The following is a 25,277-nucleotide window of genomic DNA, read 5'->3' on the forward strand; positions in this document are numbered from 1 at the left end:
TTAATAGTACTTTCCTTGTATTGCATTTTATTCCAACTAATTTTGACTCGATTGAAAAAGAAGCCCTGATGTGATATAAATGCTATGTTGCGTCAAACACTATTGGTTGTAGTGAAACAAGGTTGAGTAGAATCAAGATGGCGATGCATGGCATGACTTGGTAGAGCTTATAAGGAGCACATGCAGGTAGCCCATTCCCAAACAGTCTTACAAAAATTTCACTTTTATTTTAAATTGAAGATGACTTTAGATTATGAAGCTTAAACACCTCAAGTGGTTTTGATTAGATTTATCACTATGAACACGGTTTGAGCTACAAGATTGGTGCTTTCATGATGGCACAACTTATTGAAGGGGATGGTCGATGAATCCATAGAGGACTTATAGGAAACACATCTGGTCTCCCTCCTAGATTGCCAACCCTACCGAATACGAGAGTTCCAACATCAAATTTTAATATTGTTTTTCACAGCATTTATGGTAGTTCGAGAAGCCTAGGTATACATTATCAATAGCACAAGGGCTATCCTTCATATTTTGTAGTGGTGCAAGATCAACCTTTACAGTATGCAAATTTAGTAGAGAAATCAAAAGTCTCTATGAAGAAATGCTTTCATCGTCGAAGTGCAAGTGACTCAGGTACATATGTAGAGGGTAATGAAAGACTTTGTACGCTTAGTAGCATCGCAAAGGAAGTCGACTCAAAATGTTAAATCTCACAAATGCCTGAGAAGGTAGGGAATCATGCCAAGGAAGATGGGGATCAGCTAACTGATCTACTTGAAGAAATTTTGCAGCTTCAAGATCAACAAAACCTCCCCATTAGCATGAGGTCTCAAGATTTGCCTCTCAAGATTAACAGCTCAATTTTAAGAAAAATGGACAGTGCACGGGATGCTCTTAACACTAGAATGGTAACCTAACAGGTCATAAAAGTGTCCTTTCAGGGTTTTGGGAAAAAATTCCAAAACCATAGTAGATCCACTCATTTTGAAAAATCCTTTCATGATCTTATAGTTCAATAACTACTACATATGGAAAAAATGAGAAACTTGTAATTTTTCTCATCCCTTGGTCACTACAAGCCTCCAAAGTTGATGGACCAGTGCATTGTGCCCAAAACAGCAATTTCTTACGGTTGATTGCATATAAATAAGACTGGGGATTTTTGTAGGACATGAGATAAAATGCCCCGTTAACTTCAATGGGTTGGTGACCAAAAAATATGGTTGCTTTTACCTCACTAATTTTTGTTTGGGCAAAAAAAATAGGTACAAAAAAGTTGCATTTTTGCCATTCTGCGGACCTATCATCAAAGTTTCTATAGTCACGCTCAATACAGATACTATATACATGTTTTCTTAGTTTCATTTAGGCCTCTGGATTCAAAAGGAGCCATGGAGCATGTCAAAAGGATAATGGATCTCTTACAATTGGAACCTTGGGGACAATGATAAAGTGCTAAATACAGCAAACATGAAAAAACTGGGTTTAGCATTATGACCTCTAGAAACCCATAGAAACTACTCAATATCTAGCCAAGTTTGTAGTCTATGATTAGATATGGTTACTACCTACAAAATACACACAATTGGCCTAAGAAACTAGCAATATTGAGAAAGTTATGCTTGCTACTCTAAAATGTATCGTATTCTTCAGCAATAAAAAAACTCAACCATCATCATATACTATGCTATATAGCATATTAGGTCCCCCAAAACTCAACGAAGATTAGCTTTATGTTATACATTACACTTACAAAATTAAAATTGAATTTGGATATCAAGAAAGCCACCAAAAAAATCATAAAAGTGCTAATTTTGGCCAAAAAACAGGATTATGTAATTCTTGTAAATTGGTCATAACATTCAATTTTTACACTTAGCTCTCCCTACAAGCATCAAAACATGTTGAGAACTATAAAGGACTAGCCTCTAGCCATCTAAACCTCACAAAAATGAAGTTTAGAGTGGTATAGTTTCCAAAAATTGAAAAAAAGCCAAAAACAGGACCCGTTTTTTCACACAGTTTAGGTTCAAAAATGTTGTGCAAGAGTAAGGTTAATGGTGAGATCGATACTCAAAAAACAATGCTAAGTTTTTTTGAGCTCATAAGGCAACTTTGTGGATATATAGCACCTAGAAATTCATTTTCATACTCTTCAAATAATTCAAGCAAAATGGTCACTTAATAGGACACAAAAGTGTCCAAGGACATAAAAGTGTCCTGTTACCATTCTAGTGTTAAGGCAGCACCTGGCTATCCTATCCGAGAGAGTGAAAAGGCATGGTCTTAAAAGACTTGTATACCCAAAAGAGCAACAACTAAGATTTAATGTATTTGACTAAGCAACCCGAAGCAAACTGTGGTATGTGTTATGTCCACTGATAGTAAAGCTCGAGAACCAAGGTTCTCGTCTCTGGATCTCACCTTCTAGACTCAGGGCACGGCATCCCTACAGCTCTCTTCTCCAACTGTGTTTTGAGAGTCCTCTTCTCATAGAATAACTTTTCTTTCCCGGACACGAAGTCCTTACTTGGGAATCCCCACTTCCGGATCACAACTCAAGAGACTACCTCTCTTCGATCCGTGGATCTGCTTCCCAACTTTGGTAAAACACCCTTGGGTTTATCTGGATCTAGTTCCTTAGAGCATTTTCTCTTGCAGAGGCTTGTGCCTTCCTCTGCTCCTAATCCCTCACTAAGAGGACGTACACCTGCAAACAAATACTTACAGATCATAACATGATAATCGTTACCTTCAAAGTCTTGATGCTCAAAATGCAACTCGGTTCTCAAAAAGCAATTCCCTAGAAGAGATCTCTACAGAGAAAATCCTCTCTTCCAATTCTACATAGCCCCGTCTACGATATTTATTGACTGAAAATAGAGAAAACCAGTAGCTTCACAGACACTTCTTTGTGAGGGAACACACGAACTGGGTCCTCGCAAAATCTGGTACAGTTGGGGCAGCCATGGGCATCACTTGAAACGTCTTCTTTGTGGCTGAAATCTACAACAACATCTTCTCCTTGCATATTTTTCTCGGTGCACACATACTAATTCAAACAAAGCACACATGGAATTAAAATCTTCAAAACATTTAAAACATTGGAAGTATACAAATTGGACCAGCAAATTGTGTTCACACACTTTTTTAGCATTTATGTAAATGTAGCAATCAAAAAGCGATGATAATTGATGCTCTTTAAAAAGATATAAAATAATATTTAACATGCAAATTATATGTATTTAAATTTTTGTAAATAAAGTATTAAAACTAGCGATAAATTGATAATGCTTGAGAGTCCTTTAAAAAGATTAAAAACAAATATTAACCATGCAATTTGTGTGCAAATAATTTTTTACATGTAATTTATATAAATGGAACATTTAAAATAATAATGATTGATAAATAAAGTATTCTATATAAATGATACATTTAAAATAGCTATGATTGATGAATAAAGTATTCTATATAAATGGAACATTTAAAATAGTGATGATTGATGCCAACTATATTCTATATAAATAGAACATTTAAAATAGCGATGATTGATGAATAAAGTATTCTTTTGAATATGATTGGCTAGTATATAATTTCAAATGGACAGTTAAAAACAACAAAATCAAACAATTCATACATTTTGTATATGAAATACTCTTCACATGCGCGTTACCGACCAAGTATTTCATATACTTAATACTTAAAAAATTAACTGCACATGCACATACAAATTATATGACGTTCGTACGGCCGGGTTAACGACCTGAATGCCACATTTATGCAAAAACATATGCTTCTAACAAACGACACTCTATTAGCCTCGTTACCGATCGAGTGCCGCCTGAATCTAAGGAAAAACAATGGCCTACATACGAACATCTCTTAGCCGTGTTACCGATCGATGCCCATATGTTTTTTGGGAAAGGGGAAGGGAAGTTGACTTACCATAAGGATACTAGATTCGTCGCATTACCAACGTAGTACCCAGACAATAAGCCAATACTTCCCACAAGGACACCATCTTTCTCGCGTCACCGAGGTGATGCCCCCGTGATAAACACTGTTCCGGAGAACAACTTACACACACACTCCCATTGTGTGGTAAGGTACCTTATTACTGCCGTGCACTACGACAAAAGGCATGCTACCACACATCGTATACACACACACACAACACATACCCGGATCGTGCGATCAGGTACTCTGCTGCTGCCGCGCACTGCAACGTAGAGCACAATCCCACACGACCTCCTCTCTCCCTCTCTCCTCTCTCCTCTCGACGTACCTGCAAAGGTGGCGCAAGCTCTCTCTCTCTCTATCTCTCTCTCTCTCTCTCTCTCTCTCTCTCTCTCTCTCTCTCTCTCTCTCTCTCTCTCTCTCTCTCTCTCTCTCTCTCTCTCTCTCTCTCTCTCTCTCTCTCTCTCTCAAGGTGAAAGTGATAATAGACCTAGATCAGGCCCGCGTATATATAACGCAAATATCCCGCCGGGCTTATCCGCTTTCTCGGCAGGCCCACAGGGAAAATAATAAAACCTGGCCGGCCCACCGGGCTTGTCTGTTAACTCGGCGGGATTTTTGTGGGTTTGCAAGTCACCCTAAACCGATTTCTATGTGATCATGTTTGATGTGATCATGTAAATGTGTCAATAAGACCTTGTGATCACACCAAATTTGACGTAATTACGTAAATATTAAATCTCTGCATGCGGTGCACTCTACTTCTTTGACCCCCGAGCATCTCAAGCTCCGCAACATCCGCCAATGTTCTTGTTTTTCCTCCGTCGCCAGCTTCCCACGGATGCTACCACATTCCTGTCCCTATTTTGGTGAACTAGTGCAGCTTGGGCTTGTTTCTTGCGCAATTTTATTGTTCCCTCAGATTCTTGACATGCAGTGATAGTTGGTTTTACGAGCAGGACACTTTACTTTCCACGGTTTTCTTCTCTTGTAATATTAGACGCATTGTAGTGATCCACAAGACTCTGTAACGATTGTCCATTTATAAAATTCATATGATTTAAGAGTCAATTTTGATGGGCTCTCTAAAGATGAACCCTTCATATTGTAGGGTTCTTTTCCTTGAGAAATTTCTTGTTGAGCAACTTGCGTGTCAGTGGTGGGAAGCGCTACAATACTTTGCCATTCTTGTGGTGGGAAGGAGTGTTCGAAACAAATCATTTTTCCTAACCATACACAGAAGGAGGAAAGTTTAGAAGAATGACTTGCATTTTTCTTCTTTTTACTATTTCTCTTAAATTTCAAGCGGAATGATTCCTTTTCCTCCTGCTCCTAAGGGGAATTATTGAATTTTCAAGGGGCATGATTGTAAGCTAAGACGCACTTTCCCCAGGTGAGGAGGGTTATAGTTTTCAACCTTGCTCGTCTATGCCTATTTTAATTTTGGCTTTGAGATTTCTGTGTCTATCTTTAAGGTGGAAAGAAGCACTACTATGTGATCTCTTGGTATTTCAATGTTTGTTGTATTTATTCAAAGATGACCATCGACACTCGTTCCTACGAAATGTTTTCACAAAAAATTCTCTTGAGAGAGCAGTGGTGGAACTCAAACTTTGGATCAAAGTAATCATAGCAATGTTTGTTAATCGAGTTAGGGCTTGCCAAAAAAAATAAAAAATAAAAATAAAAACAATTTTTCTAACTGAAGAAACTAAGGACACACCTAAAGCTATTTTTTTTAAAGTCAAAATTCAAATATTTGCAGGTATTTCACACTAACATTTGTAAAACTTTACCGATTTACTTGAAGGAAAGCTCGGAATCTAGCCGATGTTTTGCTATTTTAGCTAGTTTCAATAACACTAGTGCAATTTTACTACCTTCTAATTTTTTTTGCGACAACACTAGTTTAAAAACTTACTCACATATATAGCCCACCTCACTGATATATGACACCCATCTGTACAACTTGCATTTTATGGCATTTGTACTTTGGTTTGTTCTATCTTGCATGACATTACTCACATGATGAATTTTACTGTTGCCCTTTATTTCAAGAACTTATTTAGCATTTGAGGATTTGGATACTCGTCACATCTTCAAACTGTCTCTAGGTACATAGTTTTACGTTGTCATGAAGCTCACTAATCACACGGTAACTCCCCTTCTTTTATTTTTATAGTATTACTTATCACATTCAGGTCATGTTCCACTAACACTATTCTAAAAGATTCTCAACTGACATTCTTTGTGTACCTATCCACTATCTCACCCAACCTTTTACTCAGTATTTCATTTGTTAAGTATGATAACTCTCTTGTCTACAACTGTGGATCTATCTACTGCTCCCATTCCAAAAGAGAACAACACAATTACCACCCTCTCCAGCTTGTACGAGCATTCTATTTTTGTGTGACCCCCTAATTTGAATGGTCATTCTCTCAATATATCTCTCTATGCACGCACACAGTGCTTTGGCTTTGATTTCTTATTAATTTAAAGGATTTTTTATTATGATCATTTGTCATTAAGATATACTCATGTGAGCTAAGGTAGTGAACAACATTCTGTAAGTATCCTCCTACTCAAACATGTTCCAAATTGGTCTCACACATGTGATGAATGTTATATTTTTTATTTGTTTTTATGTCTAGCCTAGTCCATTGGTCATAGATACACAGATTCGCCGATTTAGGCAGTGTGTAGATACTCATCTTGGTGCAGATCTGTCCATTTAGGCAGCACATTGATAAATTGAAATTCATGATTTTTTATCCAATGCAAATCTGCCGATTTAGGTAGCTTTAGTGCAAATTTGCCGATTTAGGCAGCACGCTTTATTGGTGTAGACTCGCCGGATGAGGCAACACCAATCACAAAATCATGCTGTAGTGGATGGCCACCACTGCAACTGGTATGATTTTGTTACCCGGGTATAGAAAATGAAAAAATATTTTAGATTTGGACTATATCGTGGAATTGGAATGGAATTTGGTATCTGGTGATTACTTAGCAGTGTTTATGTGATGAGACTTGACATTATGAGATTGATGATGAGTGTAACCAATGATAACCTGATTCATCAGGGTATGACATATACTCCTTATTCTAGTTGTAGGGGACACTAGAATAGGTAGTATGTGGATGACGGCAGGCATAAGCTAATGTTATTTAGTTTCATAAATTTTTCTTTTATTATCTGGTGTTTTTGACACAGCATACTGATCACTGTTTTTGATAAGTATTATTTGTAGATTTTATCTTCGCAACTGAGGACAGTTGCTTTTCAACGGAGAGGTATGTAATGGAATTGATATTTCTATTAATTATTGCAGTTGACAGGTGGAAAAAACTTGATCGAGCTAGGCCTACGCATACAGAAATATATTTCATGTATTATTCAAGTGCTCTTTATGAGCTTCGACCATTTATGATTGGCCGACCAGTTTGTAACCAATTTGACCATTCAAGAAATCTATAAAACAAATACGTGCAAGAGGGAAATGGTCACTCTTGCACGGGGGGAGATTGCATCCAGTGTCTGTGTTATTCTCCTCTCCTCTCTTCTCTCTCTTGTAGTGTCGTCGTAGTACTCCGCTCTAGGAGGTGCGCCTGCACGTGCGCTGTCTCATTCTTGCTCTCTCTCTCTGTTCGCTTACGACTTTGATTCTGTGCTACGAGATCTGCCAGGTATGCTTATTAGTCTGTTTTATGATTTTCAATGTTCTATTTTGGGTATTATGCAGGGTAGCCAGGCTTCTGACTGTAGCAATAGGCATGTGTGCTTAGGTCTTATAAACTTGTCCTAGAAGTTTCCTTACGTTTGGATGTCATTTGATGTTGTTACAGATGTGAATTGTTTGCCGATGAGCGATTGGTTTTTGAAATTAGTCACTTGAGTTAGATGCGAGTTGTTAGTTGTTTTCCGAGAGATTGAAAACCTCTTGTAGCCTCTATGCACTAGTCGAGCCAGCTTCGTCCCATGGTTTGACAAACTAATTATGGTTCTCGCTAATACTGCAGTAAGATAGGATGGTGAGGTTAGACATGCGTCCCACATTCGGTGCCGCAATCAGGGATCGAAGAGACCTAAAGTAGGGAAAAAAAGAGCGTCATGTGTAGTTGTCCATTAACTTCCTCTAGGTTTGCCTAGAGCTCAAAACTCTCTTTTAGAAACCACATAGCTTAAGATTGTCGTCTTTTGCTGTGTAGAGGTAGCTTGGAAGTAATCCTACTTCCTGAGTACCTTTAGGATTGTAGGATTGTAGATTTAGATTAGGATTTGGAGAATGATTGGTAGACGAGACAAGTCTTAAGATCAATGCTCTGAAAAACATAAAAAACACAAGAAAACAAGTGTTTGTGGACACTTTTCACAACCCCATTGCAAGAGAATCTAGGAGTACGATAAGTGGGATCCGAGGTGGATTTCAAAATATTTCTCTCTCTGAAAGAATCAATTGTGAATTGTTATTGAAAGTTGCAAAATTTTACGTCTAGGGCTAGAAATAGCTCGAAAAGACTTGAATCCACTCAATCCGACTAGAGAGCAGGCCTAGGAGTTGTCCGAACCAATGGATAAGACACTTCGAGGTAAAAAATTCAAGAGTTGGCCAGAACTCATATTATTTACTTATTCTTGACATTTTAGACCTATTTAAGTTTTGACTTGATTCATAGGCTTAAAATAGCTCATATAAAGACTGTCTTTGAGAAAATGGCAAAAAAGTGTTTATTTCAAGCCTCAAATTAATAATCATGACTATTAACTTTCTGCATACCAGTGACTCATTGCATGTGTACAAACAACTTTTGTAAAGGCCCAAGAGATTTGGATCACTAAACTGACAAAAAACTGGGTAAAAACTAAAGTTTGTACTGACTTTTTGAATCTTGAGTATAAATTGGGAAAAAATTTATTCAAAATTGTTGAAATTTTATTCATAGGCTTATGTTGATGTGATAAATATGAGTACATGCTCAATTGACAACCAATTTGCAAAAATTTGTCAAAAGTAAATAATCACGATTATTTACATTTGCCCTATTTTCCAACTTTTTTGACCAAGTCTGCATATCACTAGCTTCACCGTGTTGTAATAAGCCCACAAACCGAATTTGGTAAGATTTGGATCTCTGGATTGAAAATTGTGACTAAAAGTGCAAAGTTAGTATGTGGACAGCTAACTGATGACCACTTGACCAAAAATTATCCAAACTTGATGCAACTTGGCTAGTAACCTTAACTTAAGGTGCTTAACAGATCTGTGTCAGAGTTGGGGCAAAAACTTACAAAAATATAAGTGGAGTAAATAATCATGATTATTTATATCTTCTTTAAAACTTGATGATTTTGCAAATTTGAGTGCATCACAAGGTCAAGCACATCAAGTAGACCCCACAAATCCATTTTTGTGAAATTTGGATTCCCCAAGTCAGACTTAAGCCAGATTCTTGAAATGAGAGTCCGCGGACGCCAAATAGTTGATAAACTTGAACAGATTTTGTCCAAAGGTGTTGAAACTTGTCCAGGGATTCTAACAAGCTGTATACTTGCCAAACCTATCAAAAAAGTGTGAAAAATTGACAAAAGTAAATAATCACGATTATTTACTTCTACTATCCAAAGACATGATTTTTGACTTTTGAGGTTACACACTGATATACCAACATAATATAAAGCCACATGGCAATTTTGGGTTCAATTGGATCAAAATTGATACATATACACTCAATTTTCACGTTGCAGATTAGACCTTTGATTTTTGCTAAAGTCGAATCTCAAAGTCAAAATTTGACTCCATAGCTCGATTTGAAGTGATACACACAGACCAATTACGAGAGTAGCAAAAACGCTACTGTCCTTATAGAGGAATAGCTAACTTGATCAAGTTTGTACAAGACTCAAGGTGCAGACGAGGAATCAGTGACTTGACAGGAAGTTACAATTGAATCAAGTGGAAATTGACGACAAGTCAATCCAAAGGTGAGTACTCTATCCAGGGCTTCATAAGTCTATATGAACCTTACATCTAGTCGGGTACTACGAAATCAAGGCATATTCGTAGAAAACTCTAGTAGAGTTTCCACTGAAGAAAGTGTGAATCAAGGAAATTCCTTGCATACCATTCTTGAAGAAGTCTCAGATACTTTTTCAGATTCGACATCCAAGATGTCTTCTTACGCAACTCACTCAAAAACCGGAACAACAATGCGCTATAAGCATATACTATCTTTTTACAAGACCAATCTTCATGGAGCCCAGGTTTACTTGGACCCTAACTAGCAGTATGATATTCGCATTGATTACCATGGAAGAAGAGGTTAGGGCAAACAACACTACAAGAGGTTGTGTGCTCTTGTGACGCTGTTAGCGACGGAAATACATTGGGTTTTTATAACCCCCGGCATCGCTAAAATCATCGCTACGAGCGTCTCTACGAGAGCGTCGCTATAGGCGTCGCTATATGCGTCTCTATATAGCGACGCATATAGCGACGCATATAGCGACGCCTATAGCGACGTTTACACAGAAGACTATAGCGACGCTCATAGCGACGCTTATAGCGACGCCCGATAGAATTTTTTTTTGGTGGCAGGGCATTGAATGCCCTGCCACCCATCAACCATATTGTACTTGATTCACTTTTTTAAAAAAGTGCAAAGGTAGATAATAGACCCAAAATAATCACCCACAAGACGCATTGTTTGCAAAATTGACAATTGTACACATCATAGGCAAAATGAATTGATTGGCAAATGTAATAATGACAATTGTACAACATCATAGGCATAAAGAATTGATTGGCAAAAGGAACTGCGGTGACAAATGTAATAATATACATGGTTCAAAAAGACGTATAAAATCCGTCTCATGATACATAAGCTATGAGAAACCCTAAACTAATGCTATCTAGCTACGGCTAAACTGACGTCGTCTAGTCAGACGTCTCATCGCGTCCAAGCGGCGTATCTGTCGGATTCTGCAAAAAAAGACAATAAGACAGCTTTCAGTAAGTATAAACATATAACGACATTTATAAAACAATACAAGAAATAAAAAAGAGTAAACCCTAATACTAACCATGCCGCCGCGAGAACTGAGAATGTCCATCAGGGCGTTTAAGCCCTTCCTGCCTGCGTACTCGCGCTCGTACGGTGTGGGATCACGTCCTGTCATCGACCACTGTCAAAACATACAAAGATTTCATTATGTTAGAACTAAAAAACTCATAAACCCTAAACTGTCGAACATGCATAAAGAGCAATGTGAAAAGACTTACAAAATCGGCCTCAAATGATGCCCATCCACCGCTCCCCAAGTGGTGCGGGCTCCCTGCCTCTACTCGCGCTTTGGCTGCATCCTTTTGTTGCTTCCACTTGTCGGGATTCTCGCGCGCTGCTTTTTTCGCATTCTTCCAATCTTCTTTGGCCAGCCAATCTGGCCTATTCCACCCATTCTTGATTGCTTTTTGCACTTCGGAACGCTTGTGTTTGCAGTATTCGTGCATTCGAATCTTCATCAGGTCTTCATTGAAGTGCTGATCCCGTGTTGGAACGGGAAACTCATCATGAAGTATGCTGATGACTCTGTTTTTTAAATCACTTGGTACTTCACTCCATTTGTTTAGTATGTAGTGTCGAAACAGCTGAGAGCAAAGACCACGCATGCGCGAGATCACCTTCTTGCCGTCATCATCCATGATGATGCCGCCGCTCATGTCGACGGAGTAAGGCAAGCCCTCTGGCCGGTGACGCGTGAACCTGGGTGTCCCGGCAGGGGTCTCTAGCGGCGTGTCGATGGGGGTACGGACGTCAGGTGTCTCCACCGGCGTCTGGGCCCCGAAGCGAGGAGTTTCGAGTGGGGTGGCTCCTGGCGGAGTAGGTAGAGGTGTGTAGCTTCTAGGAACAGTCAGCCGTGCAAAACCTGGCGTAGATGGCGATGCTGTGGCTGGTGTGGGGGCGGGCAAAGAAGGGGAGGGTAAAGAGCCTCGTCGAACACGAGGCGGTGTGGAGGCATCGGTGGCGGAATCCCCACAACAACCGCCACCGCCACCACTAGAGCGCCGGTGTCTAGACGAGTGTGAAGCTCGTCTCGTCGATGCCGAAGCTTCGGAGCGCACCGAATGCTCCAAAAGAGAGGGAGATGTGGATGGTGTAGGAACGCGCGATGATGCGCCAGAGCGATGACGCTCCACGAACCACTGTCTCTGCTGCGGTGACAAAGAAGAAAGAAACTCCTCATCATCCATACCTGCATTAAACACACGAATATTTAAACTTAATATTGAATGAATAGAGTAGACAATGACGCAAAGACCATTAAATACAATGACGTAATGACGCATATAAATACAATGACGCAATGAATCGAGTGATAGAAGAGGCAAGTCGAAAACTCAGAATTTTCAATCAAAAGATGTGAGCACGAGTAGAAAAGAGCGTTATACACCATGGAAGGTACTTAGAGAGCCAGAGCTTTTACAACACGGAGCAAAATTGTTCAAATACAATATTTGTGGCTTTAAGAGATCTCTCGCTCATCCTCGCATAACTCAGCATAACTTCCTATATCTATATAGAGCTCTCCGTTTAAACACATATCCTCTGTTTCATTTTGTAGCTCCTCTACATGCACCCGATATAGAGTAGTAGCATCTTGATGCTCGTCTGGCACCACCGCAGCGGCTTCTGATTGAGCATCTTCTCTGATCTCCTCCATTGATGTCATTGTGATTGGCACATGGTAGCCTTCATACGTCCTTGCACTACGAGGGGCTACCTCTATGACGTACCACCAGTTTGATGTAGACTTTGTAGGATGAAATATTACCTGCCAGAGCCACATAACTTACATGAGAGCTTTCAAGCACATAACTTGTAAAAGGGGGATGTTAACTATTTATATACTTACTTGTTCACAATGCTCGGGTAGTACGAAAGTGTCTCTTAGGTCAGTCCATTTCTTAGTAGAATCCACCTCAAGAAAACCAGACTCTCCTCTACGCACAGTAGCGTTGCGACCCTCCATGATTATCTTGAACCATTGCACGTCGAACAAGTCGACAAAAAATCCTCTGTAATCGATCCTCAAAATCTCTTGCAGCGTGCCGAAGTAAGTGAGTTCCGCCACCACAGGATCTGCATCAGAGGAACGTCGTCGACTAGACTGTTCAAATTTTTCCATGATTCCACAATCTTGAGTAAAACGCTTTTTGTCGATTCGTTCCACCCTAAAATGTCGACCTTTACACCATGCTGCTGTGTATGACTTATACTACAACGAACAAAGATTATGAGTGGCCGTTCAAACGTTTATAAATAAAGTCACTTGCTAGTCGTACATTGAAAACTTACCTTGGTCGCGCAACCCCGAGAGTACTCCCACTCTTCTTCAGTCACTTCGTCACCGCATTGTTGTGCGCTTTTCAATTGGTTGTGCAACCATCTTAAGCTCATGAAGGTTGGTAGGCTCTCCAGAACCGCTGGATAGTGCATCGGTGGTCGTCTTCCCCGTCTCCACTCGATTCGTGCCCTTTGTCGCTCTTGCTTTGCATCCTCATATTGTGAAATCCACTTTTGCATCACTGGATTGTGAAGCATGCAAAATCGGTTGATTTTAGCCTCTAGATCTTCCGTCATCTTCTTCTCAACACCGAGATTGCACATGACAATCCCAGATATGCGCTCATCATCTATGGTTCGCCATAGCGTGTCCCGGGATTTATCAAATCCGTCTAGCCACTCTCCAATGTACACTAGGGACTCTGATACCAACCAACCTTCTGCCATGCTACCCTCCGGACGTGCCTTTTGACGCACATATCCCTTAAGCGTTTTCATGAAACGCTCTAAGAAGAACATCCATCTGGAATGAATTGTGCCAACTATTTCCACCTCATCAACTATGTGAACAAGAAGATGCACCTGAATGGTTAGCATGGTAGTAGGAAAGTGTTTCTCAAACATGCACACAAGCTCCGCAGCATTTAGTTTGGCGAATGGTATGAAGTCTAAGTTGATCTCCTTTTGTGAGATCCATTGCACCAGCTTTGCAAGTTTGTAGATTGTGTTACGGATGTCGAGAGACAAACATCCCTCAATGGCAACCGGTAAAATAAACTGTAAAGTATGTGCAACAATGATATTAAAGTCCACATTTTATGCAACGATATTAAAGACCACTATGAACGTACCTGACACATTTTATGCCAATCGTGTGACTTCAAACCGGTAAGCTTTCCTTCTTTAGTAAAACACGTTCGGAGCGAGTGCATTACGCCAGTGGGGGTCCGCAAAGATCGAATGGCCTCTTTTACTTTGTGTTCTTGGGCTCCTATGAAAATCCATGGTGCTTTAGGGAGTTTTATCGATCCATCAGACGCTGTTTGCAGCCAATATTGCTCCATACGATCCACATTTCTAAGGTCAACTCTGGCTCCCAAAGTATCTTTCTTGCCGGTCAAATGGTCCCATAGTAGATTACCCACATTCTTGAATATGTGCATTGGATCGAGCAAGTGATTGATCAGTAGTCGGGGCCAGTATGGTAACTCGTACCATAGAGATAGTCTCTTCATCCCTGGAGGCAATCCATCATCGCACATCTCCTTCTGCTCTAACCATGCTTGTGCAGACAACCTTGGTGGCTCTCTTCCCAAAAAGCCGTCGCGTAACACATGATTCTCTGGAAGATATGCTTGATGACCTTCGTAGATTTGCTTCTTCAGTGAGGGTGCCCTACGTGCATTCAGTCTAGGTCCACATGTGACACATGCTCTATATCCGCTTGTTTGAAGCCCTGCATGTATACACATGATAATAGATCAACTATGGGAAAAAACAATATTTACAGTGTCTGAGTGAGGAGTGTCAATAGATCACCTGAGCATTCTGTTAGCCCGGGATAGTCATGCATGGTCCACATTAGAATGCCTCTGATCAAAGCATTCCGTCGTCTTGTGTGTCGGCTCATATCCACCACCTCTATGCCAATCCACAATTGTTGTAGCTCTTCCAATAGTGGACGAAGATACACATCCATATTCCCCACTTTATATCGCCCTGGCACAATCAAGCTTAGCCATAGGTGCCCCTTCTTCGTAGTCAACCACGGGGGAATGTTGTAGTTGACGATGACAACGGGCCATACACTGTAAGATGTTGATCTTTGACCAAATGGATTTACGCCATCCATAGCCAGGCCTAAGCGCAAATTTCGAGCTTCCCTGGCAAAATCCGACCATGTTCCATCTATATGTTTCCAGGCTGCGCAATCTGCAGGAATTCGTAGCACACCATCCGAAGATTTATTCTCCTGATGCCATGATGCTAGGGCGGCCATGGACTTAAATTCGAGGAAATGCTTGATGCGAGGAAGCAGAGGAAAATATCGCAAAACCTTTTGTGGAATTTTTGTCCCGTGGAGATCTACTCGATATCTTTCGGAATCACATTTCGGACACTTCTCCATGTCTGTGTATTCCCCTCTGAAAAGAATGCAGTCATTAGGACAAGCGTGGATAGAATTGTAATCCATCCCCAAGTTTCGTAAAATCTTTCTTGCTTCATCTCGGGAATCTGGCATCACATTGTCAGCTGGTAGTATGTGCTCTTTCAGCAATCTACGCAACATAAAAATATGATACAGTCGTGTAAAAATCTATCAGATCATTGTACATTTAGAGTTCTATTAAAGTAAACTAATTGTAATAGATCACCTGAAAAGCGTTGTGACGCTAGTGTCACTCCATCCAAACTTTGCCTGCATGTTGAGAAGAACCAGGAGTGCTTTCAATCTAGACATACGTGCTCCATTATACAATGGCGTATCGGCTTCACTTTTCATATCATCATAGATAAGCCTTTCTGAATCCATGATCGTCTCGATCATTTCATCAATCTCGGGCTCAAACATTGCCTCCTTGGGAATGTGCTCTGCATGATCATCCCCCGAGCTGTCAGAGGCTACATCTTGTGGCCTCACATATGCTGCTTGACCAAAGCGCCTGCGAACACGTCTATTGGGTTGCAAGATTGCTGCTTGTTGGCCAGCGTCAGAGTCCGACGAGTTATAATTGGCAACAACTCGATCTATAATAGATGGATCGAACTCGCCAAATTCGCGAACGTGCTGCAAAGAAACACGTCTTGTCCGTCGCACAGCATGCTTGCATTGATTACAAGGACATAAGACCCTCGTTGAGAGATAGGTGTTTCGGTTGGACGGTCCCACATCCTCGTCGCTACTCATAATGAGGATAAAAAACTTATTACCTGGACAACAAATTTAATATTCTATTGGCATTCTTCGTCTTATCTCTCTCTCTCTCTCTCTCTCTCTCTCTCTCTCTCTCTCTCTCTCTCTCTCTCTCTCTCTCTCTCTCTCTCTCTCTCTCTCTCTTTACCTCACATTCTCTAGTCATGTCCAATCCCCGCACACCTCGGTCTAGAGGTGCACGGAGATCAGAACCACCGTCTTTATTGGTCAATACCTATATTTGTGGGTACAAGAAATCTACACACCCACGTCTACATGATACTGCATGTAGTGGACCAAACCCCTTTGCCTCTTCTCTAGCTGTAGCACTTCACTTCATCTTAACATCTTTTCACAGTAGATCTTTTCACTGTTCGTCTAACTCTAAACCCTAAACCGTAAGTAATTCTTGCGTGGACTCGATCTAACGTTAATAAGCGTAAATCTAAATAAACGTAAATCTAACTAAAAATAAAGCTAAAATCTAATTTAGCGTAAGTCTAATGACTAGAGGTTGTCTAGATGGTCATTGTATCAGGGATGTAGTGACTCTTGCCGCCCTGAAGATCCACCTTCTTCCCTATCTTCTGAAGACATTTCATCAGTACTTTTGGATCGACGGAGCCCACCATGAGTGAAGGCAGCAATACCCTATATTCCATTGAGGGCTTTCTTCACCCGCTTCATGCAGGCATCGCAGTCTATGGAGACCTAAATCTAATCTAATATAACGTAAATCTAAATCTAGCTTAAATAAACGTAAATCTAGTTAAAAATAAACCTAAATCTAATTTAATGTAAGTCTACATATAACCTAATCTTTAACGTCTTTTAAGATAGTTTCCTACGACGTTATAACTCTCTTCTTCTTGTGTGTGTGCGCGTGTGCCAATAAAAAGAGATAAATGGTATAACCTTTCTATCACCCATGCCAAGTATGATAGATTGATTATGCCATTTCCCTCTTGAATAATAGGTCTTGAGTTCAACTCCTCGTCGGCTAGATCTTTAGGTCTTTTAATTTTAATTAGTTTCCTACGACGTTAAATTAGTTTCTCTCTCTTTCTCTCTCAATGTGTGTGCGTTTTTTTGGATCGTATGCATTTTTTCTCTCGCTTTTCCTCTCTCAATGTGTGCGTTTTTTGTTTATGCATGTTCTCTCTCTCTTTTCCTCTCTCAATGCGTGCGTTTTTTGTTTATGCATGCTCTCTCTCTCTTTTTCTCTCTCAATGTGTGTGTGCATTCTTTGTTTATGTATGTGTGTGTGCGTTTTTGTTTTTGTTTGTACTCTCTCTCTCTCTCTCTCTCTCTCTCTCTCTCTCTCAAAAACACTATGTGTGTGTGTATATGTGTGTGTGAGAGAGAGAGAGAGGGAGAGAGAAAGAGGGGAAGGGAACATGAGAATGAGGAGAGGGAAGGAGCATGCCTGGCTCTCCTTCCTCTCCTCGTGTGTGTGTGTGTGTGTGTGTGGAGAAGAAAAAGAGAGAGAGAGAGAGAGAGAGAGAGTGAGGGAGAGCGTTACCTGCTCCTTGCTTGAGGGCGCCAAAAAACTCAGATCTGAGATCTGAGTTTTTGGGCGCGCTCAGTTATTTTTTTCCCCAGCCGGCGTCGCTATGAGCGTCGCAAATTTCTTTGTAAATTTGCGACGCTCATAGCAACGCCGGGAAAATTTTTTTGAGCGTCGCTAATATGAAGAGCCTCTTGTAGTGCAAACAAGGAAAAATGTACATAGATCGGAATGGAACTTAGTATTTACAGGTCGAAAACCCTGACGTGATAGACAAATGGAGGTGAGAAGTAAACATCATATTCCCAGAAATGTCAGCAAAAGAAGGACCACCAACTTTAGAATTCGAGGGATATGATCGAGTAGACTTGAAGCCTTTGAAATGGCTTAGTACGGATAATCCTAGGATCATAGTCTATTGCTAGGAGGATAGAAATATAAAAGACCTCATATGGACTTCGCATGCCAAGCCAGGACAATTAACGGCCAGCCATTAGACAAACGCAAATGAAATTGCAGTTGGTTGACGGACACATTGAGAGACCTCTAGGGCTGCTTGAAAAAGTGATATTCAATTTCTATGGAATTGAATATCAACACACTTTTGACTTTGCAAAGAAACTCAACTATGAAATCATATTGGGAAGACCTTTCATGCGACAAGTACAACTTATCCAAGATTGGGGAAACAACTATCTATAACAAGAGTCAATCTAAAATATCACACTTATAGAGATGTCTTGGAGACACCCATCCAAGAGTTTGATTCAGTCTCTTCGGCTGAAACTAAACTCCCATCCTGGTTAAACAAAGACACTCCTATTTGGATGTGTGGGGCTTCAGAAAACGGAAGCTTAAGACGAGAAGAATGTATCCTAGAAAGGGACTGCACTAACGAAGCCTACGTACTTGAACCCTTTCCAGAACATTTATTTGAGCCATTCGAGTGGACTCAAATTTTAGCGACAATGGATGTATGTGTGAATATGTCTATGACTACTTAATTTTGCAATGAGGATGTCTACGATATAATTCCCATCCAAATGATTTCAATCCTCAACCCTGAAAACGAAGATGAAGAACCCAAGTATTTAATGAAAGCTTGACAAGTCTTTTCAGACCTCTACTACGATGCAGCAGTTGAGGAACTACGGAAACAAGGTGAATCTTAGGAAGAGCCTGAAAATGCTAAAAGGGTAGACTTGGTTGAACCAGGAGAAGAGCCTAGACTTGCTTACATTGAAAATGACATAACAAAAGAAGAAGAAAAGATTTTGTTGAGCTTAAAGGAGTACGGAGATATCTTTGGTTGATCTTACAAGATCTCAAGGGTGTTGATCCAGAAATCTATCAACATACCATACCCATTAGAGATGATGTGAAACCAAGGACAGAGACCATACACGTATAATGAAACATTTGCCATGAAAATCAAAGAAGAGATTGAAAAACTAAAGAAATTCCATTTACGAAATTGAACACACAGATTGGGTGTCTCCAATTGTGGTAGTACCCAATAAGAATGGGAAATTACGAGTGTGTGTTAATCTCAAAAAGGTGAATGCAGCCACCATCAGAGACAACTTTCCTCTTCCGATAACTGAGCATGTTTTAGAACGAGTTGCAGGAAAAGAAGCTTACAGCTTCTTAGAGGACTTTTTGGGATACAATCAACTTTTGGTTGACCCAAAATTTCATCACAAAGCTGCTTTTGCAACAGAATGGGGTATATTTTCCTATCGGGTTATGCCATTTGGGTTAACTAATGCTTCAACCACGTTTCAAAGGTTGATGAGCCATGCTTTCAAAGAATATATGAGGAAATTCTTATAAGTATATATGGATGATCTATGCGTACATTCATCAATCCGGGCTGATCATTTTGAACACCTCAAAAAGGTATTTGAAAAATGTAGACTTTATAGGATTTTCTTAAATCTTGAAAATTGCACATTCCTCGGTAGACAAGGAAAAATTCTTGGACATATAGTGACTAAAACTGGCATCTCTAGTGATATAGAGAAGATTCATGTCATTGCGGATTTGCCTAGACCAACAACAGTCAAGGGGGTACAAGCCTTCATGGGACATTGTGGATATTACTGACGATTCATTTGCATGTATTCTATAATTTCAAAACCCATGTATAGCTTGATTACGCACTTTGAATGGACCATGGCATGTGAAGAATCCTTCATGAAGCTCAATCAAGCTCTCACCTCAGCTCCAATATTGAAAGCACCAGATTGGGATAAGGTATTTCACGTACGTGTAGATGCATCTAGTTTTGCTATCGGTTGTATACTAGCTCAACCAGGATATGGGAAAATTGACTTTCCTGTTTCTTATGCTAGCCGACAATTGAACATGAAAGAAAAGAATTACACCACCACCGAAAGAGAAGGACTAGGAATGATCTATGTCGTTAAAAAGTATAGACCTTACCTATTAGCGAACAAGTTTGTGTTCATTGTGGACCACCAAGCTTTGTTGTATTTGGTCAACAAGCCATGCAGCACACGAAGAATAGTGAGATGGTTTATCATTCTTCTTGAATTTGATTTCACTGTGGTTGTAAAAAAAGGCACTACACATCAATGAGCAGATCATTTGTCAAGGATTGTTTTCGGGGAATCACCTAAAGGAGTAGACGATGATCTACCAGATTCCTATTTGTTCTCCATGGAAATGATACCTTAGATGGTTGAAAAACATTGTGTCATTGATGACAATAGCTCAAGTGGATTCACAAATACCACTTCCTATCACAATCGATTTAATTGAGCAATCGTCTATGTATCAATTACTAGCTGGAAGGCTATACAAAAGAAATCGTGAGGGGATATTTCTTTTAAGCATTAAGCCTGAAGAAAAAGAACAATACCTAAATCAAGCACCTGCTACCATAGTAGGACTTCACTTTGCGGAAGACCAAACTATGAAACAGATCTTGAGACTTGGAGCATTTTGGCGGACTATGAGGAGATAAGTTAGGTCTTTTGTAAAAGATTACCCTCAATGTCAAAAACAAACACCCATTCTTCATGTAACATTGTTTAAAATGTCACCTGTTCCTAAGTGGAGTAATTATCTGGTTACTTACTTATCGAGCTGAACATTTCCTGAGGATATGAGTAAACTCCGACAAAGAGAAATTGAAACTGAAGCAAGAGACTATGCTTTTATAGGGAACCAATTGTATTAGAGAGGTAAAGATCAACATTTGCATCTTTGTGCAAATAAAAACGAGTGTGTTCCAGTTATAGAGACAAGCACATGCTCGATTAGCTGGAGGTCACTTCTCTAGTGAGACCATTGCAAGAGCAATCTTGATGGCAGACATATGGCGGCCAACACTTTCTGCGGATGCCAAAAAATATGTTCAAAGGTGTGATGCTTGTCCACGAGAAAAAATGCCAACATGCAAAGATAGCATGCCCTTAAGACCAATGATGGGGGCTAGAGATTTCACAAAATGGGGTATAGATTTTGCTGGACCAATACAGTCACCTGCTTATAGAACCCACGCTCAATATATCATTGTAGCTACAGACTATTTGACCAAGTGTGCCGAGGCTAAAGCAACTCAAAATAATGATTCCAGAATTACTGATGCATTCTTATATGAGTTTGTATTCACAAGATATGGAATACCAATAAAGATTGTCAGTGATCGGGGTACTCATTTCCTCAATGAGGTAATAGAGTATTTGCTTAATGAGTTTATGGTCATCCATAACAAATCAGCTCCCCATCACCCACAAGAAAATGGATAAGCTCAGCATACGAATAAAATTCTTGGCTTAGTGCCAACTAAAGTGGTTAGTTTAGGAAGGACAGATTGCGAAATGAATCTCCATGCTGCTCTATATCAAGTTTTATTCAAAACAGCTCTAAATGCTACACCCTTTAACCTTGTTTATGGTCTTGATACCATACTTCCAATAGAGTTTCTATTGCCGACATTAAGGATCTCACAGAATCTTGAGTGGACTGGACATGAATTGTCAAAAATACTTGAAGATTTGGAAAAGCTAGACGAGCAAAGGCTTACTGTTGTAGCTCATCTCTATGCACAAAAGCGGAAACAAAAACAATTTTTTGATTTCCACTTAATCACAAAAATCTTCAAGAAAGGGGACTTGGTTCCAGTCTATTCCCTTAAGCAACACATTCCTAAGTTTAAGAAAAAGGCAAACGGACCATTTATCATTGAAGATGTATCTCCAAGTGTAGTAAAATTGTCCACCCTAAATGGTGAACCAATGGCTAATTGGATTAGTGGATGTCGTGTAAAGAAATACAATTTTTCACTAACCAATGAATTGCTAGAGAGAATGCATGCATCCAAACAAAGGAAGATCAAGCGTTAACAGGTTATTAATGAAGCCCAAGAGGAAGCTAGACTTTGGGTAGTCAAGCGTAAAGCTGCTCTCAAGAATCAACACATACCGATTCCCATCAACACTTTGGAAATAGATGATCGACAATGGGAATTACCTAAAGGCGCAGTTTCAAGAGATGATGATTGGTTAGATAGAATGGACCTGCACATCAAAGTACAACTCAACAATCATAGGTACCAATGATTTGTTCGACATAGGAGCTAGAGTAAATGCAATCAGTTATTCCATATACAAGAAGGCCACAAGTCAATCATTGACGTCAGGAATAGCGACAATCAAAGGATGCAACAAGAACCCAACTCCAACATTGGGAGTAGTCAACTTGAACGTGATAGTACATAGATGTTCATGTCCTCATCAGTTTGTATGCTTGCCAGATGAACGCATGAATGAGATGATGATTCTTGGAATTCCTTGGGTACGTACATACAAAGAAATACCAGATTTGGATACAAATCAACTAAAGCTATCACCTAAAGGAGGGCAACTCATTGTTCCAATTGCACAAGCAAGGAAGAATGGAAAAGAAGCAATCAGCAGACCAATCCACGAAGCCAATCTTCTCCATCCCCTCGACAATCAAATGCTACATGTAGCATGCAAGGAGTTAGGTAGATTTTGGTGCCAAAATCACAGCATAAGGATAAAGTGATTCAGATCTGGGTGCCTAAAACTTCACCAAAAAAACAAAAGAAGGTTCCAAGGTCGAACACAAAATCGAGCATCTCCGAGCAAAAAGCCTAATATGAAAAGGGTTTGGAAGAAAAAAGAGCACTTATCTTCTCCACAAACCGCGAAACCAATCAAGCAATGGCGAGTTAAGTCACAACAGACTCCACCACACCATGAAGCACCAAGCCGATCGAGCTACCAATGGAGAGAAAAAACTCGACTACAGTCGAAAGTGCTACCAACAGCTCAAGCAATCAGAGTGCTAAAGCACCCTGATGGTACAATCAAATAGAGAGCACAAAAGCTACAAGATTGCTCTTTGGAAGACATCAACAAAAAACCTGGACATCGGTAACCCTTGAGTTAATTACTCAAGACCTAGCTTTCGCACTGCATATTGGTTTGAATTGCATTGATCTTCATATCATGGTAGAGCCAACCATGGTTATGCATAGACACGATTGTGCAACGCATGGACGCAGTCATCCCGGAGTACGCCATCTAAGAGGGATGCACTACAACAAAAAAAGGTGCTTTCGATGTAGGTTTTGACGCAGTCCGTCAAAAAACTCGTCCCTATGAAAACGTCGAAATAGGTGTCGATATACGTGTCGAAAGGCACTGTTTTTGACGTGTATTTTGACGTGTCTATTGATGCATATTTCGACAACCATATCATAATTTTTTGTTCTTGGACAGAGGACAAGCAGCCTGCTGGCCTGTGCCCAGTGAAAAGATGGACACAGCCACAGCCAGACTACTTGTCCTCTGCCCAAGAAAGCGAGTAGCACCAAAATCAACCATGCTCCCGCAAAAATTTTGGCAGAGTTCCCTTCGTTTTAACATAAACTTTTCAAAAAAAACCATCTGTATACGCCTCCTACATGATATCCATGTAGGATCTCACATGAGATTTAAGGCAAATGAAAGAAATGAAATGAACTTTTGCAAAACCATAACCAGATTTAAACCATAACCATAACGAGCTTTGTGCAAAACCATAACCAAATTAAAACCATAACCGGCCATAACCATATTCATCAAAACCATAATGATAACCATAACCATAAACAAAACAATAACCATAACCATGTCTATACAAGAACAATCACCATAACCATGTCTATACAAGAACAATAACCATAACCATAAAGAAAACAATAACCATAACCATAAAGAAAACATTAACCATAACCATGTGTAAACAATAACCATAACCATGTCTGAACAATAACAAAAAAGAGACACAGAAGCATGTCTGTGTCTCACAAAACATATATATGAAATCTAATGATGACGACGCGTCACAACCTGCACATAGGACAAGTCACAAAATTAGTATTGATATTACTTCATATATACTTATTTGATTAAATCAAGTCACACATATTAACGTCTCACCTCAATCGATCAGCGAGACTCTAAGGCCTCCTAGTCTACAGGCTCTTGTGATGCAGCAAGATCATTCAATACTTCATAAATACCTCTAAGATATCCATATGTCTCCTCTTGGTGTGTCGGGGCTCGATGCATTGCAAGATTCTGCGTTTATACAAAAATCAAAGTAATTAAGAATACATGATTCATCGCGTTTTAAAAAAACTCCATAGCTAGGATTGGATTGGAAACTCACAAACTCATAGCGAAAGGTGTCGAAGCCTCGGCCAAGATGAGATGTCCCCCTGGTCATCTATCATACCTCCGCGGCCTAACGCTGCTGTCTGAACCACGTGTCCGCTGTCCGCTCAGCCTCCCTGATCTGCTGCCACGTCTCGTGTGGGATGCCCGAAGGCTTCGGCGAGCCGGTCCTGAAAGCCTTATGAGATGCATCTCGATGACGTTTCACCCTGTCCCGTGCAACACCCTTGATCCACCTCCTCGGAAGATCCTCTGAACCTAGAGCAAGATGATACTCTCTTATGATGGTCTCCACTATATAATTTATTTTGTTGCCATCCTACTCAGGCCAAGGCGTCAGAATGCTGGTCAAAAATTGCAGCTCTGTGAGCTGGAAAATCCGCTGTTTCATCTTAGTCCCGACTTTATCCATGTCAACAGAACCATCTGCCCGTACATTATAGAGCTTGGAACCACTAGGATCATGTGCCCCACACGGTGGCTGAGGTGTGCTAAGAGGTGTGTCGAGAGGTGTACGTGGGTAGGACGGGGGTCATGAGCGAGGAGGGATCGAAGCATCTGTGGACCCTCCTCCACAGCAACCACCACCTCCACAGCGCTTGTGCTGCGGAGATGAGGACGTACCCGTCTTTGCCGTACCCCTAGGTGTTGAAGCGGCCGTGATGGGAGACCTCGCATGCGTTGTACCCATAGGCGTCCCTCCCCCATAGGCGTCCCCCACCCATAGGCATCCCCCCCATAGGCGTCATAACCTCGGGTATGAAGCTCGGAGGCATAGTACCCGTGCCTCTTGCTACCTAGTACTGAGACACATATGCCATCTACCTGGGCG

At 40.4% G+C, this 25,277-nt stretch overlaps 1 pseudogene; it reads left to right on the top strand.

Annotated features, from left to right (window-relative positions):
• Positions 1-332: 332 nt before the first annotated feature.
• LOC147455676 (uncharacterized) overlaps positions 333-25,277 on the top strand; it is a 52,539-nt pseudogene continuing 27,594 nt past the window's right edge.

This window comes from Adiantum capillus-veneris, chromosome 6 (assembly GCF_014529385.1).
Source record: "Adiantum capillus-veneris isolate H3 chromosome 6, ASM1452938v2, whole genome shotgun sequence".
Classification (NCBI taxonomy): Eukaryota; Viridiplantae; Streptophyta; class Polypodiopsida; order Polypodiales; family Pteridaceae; genus Adiantum; species Adiantum capillus-veneris.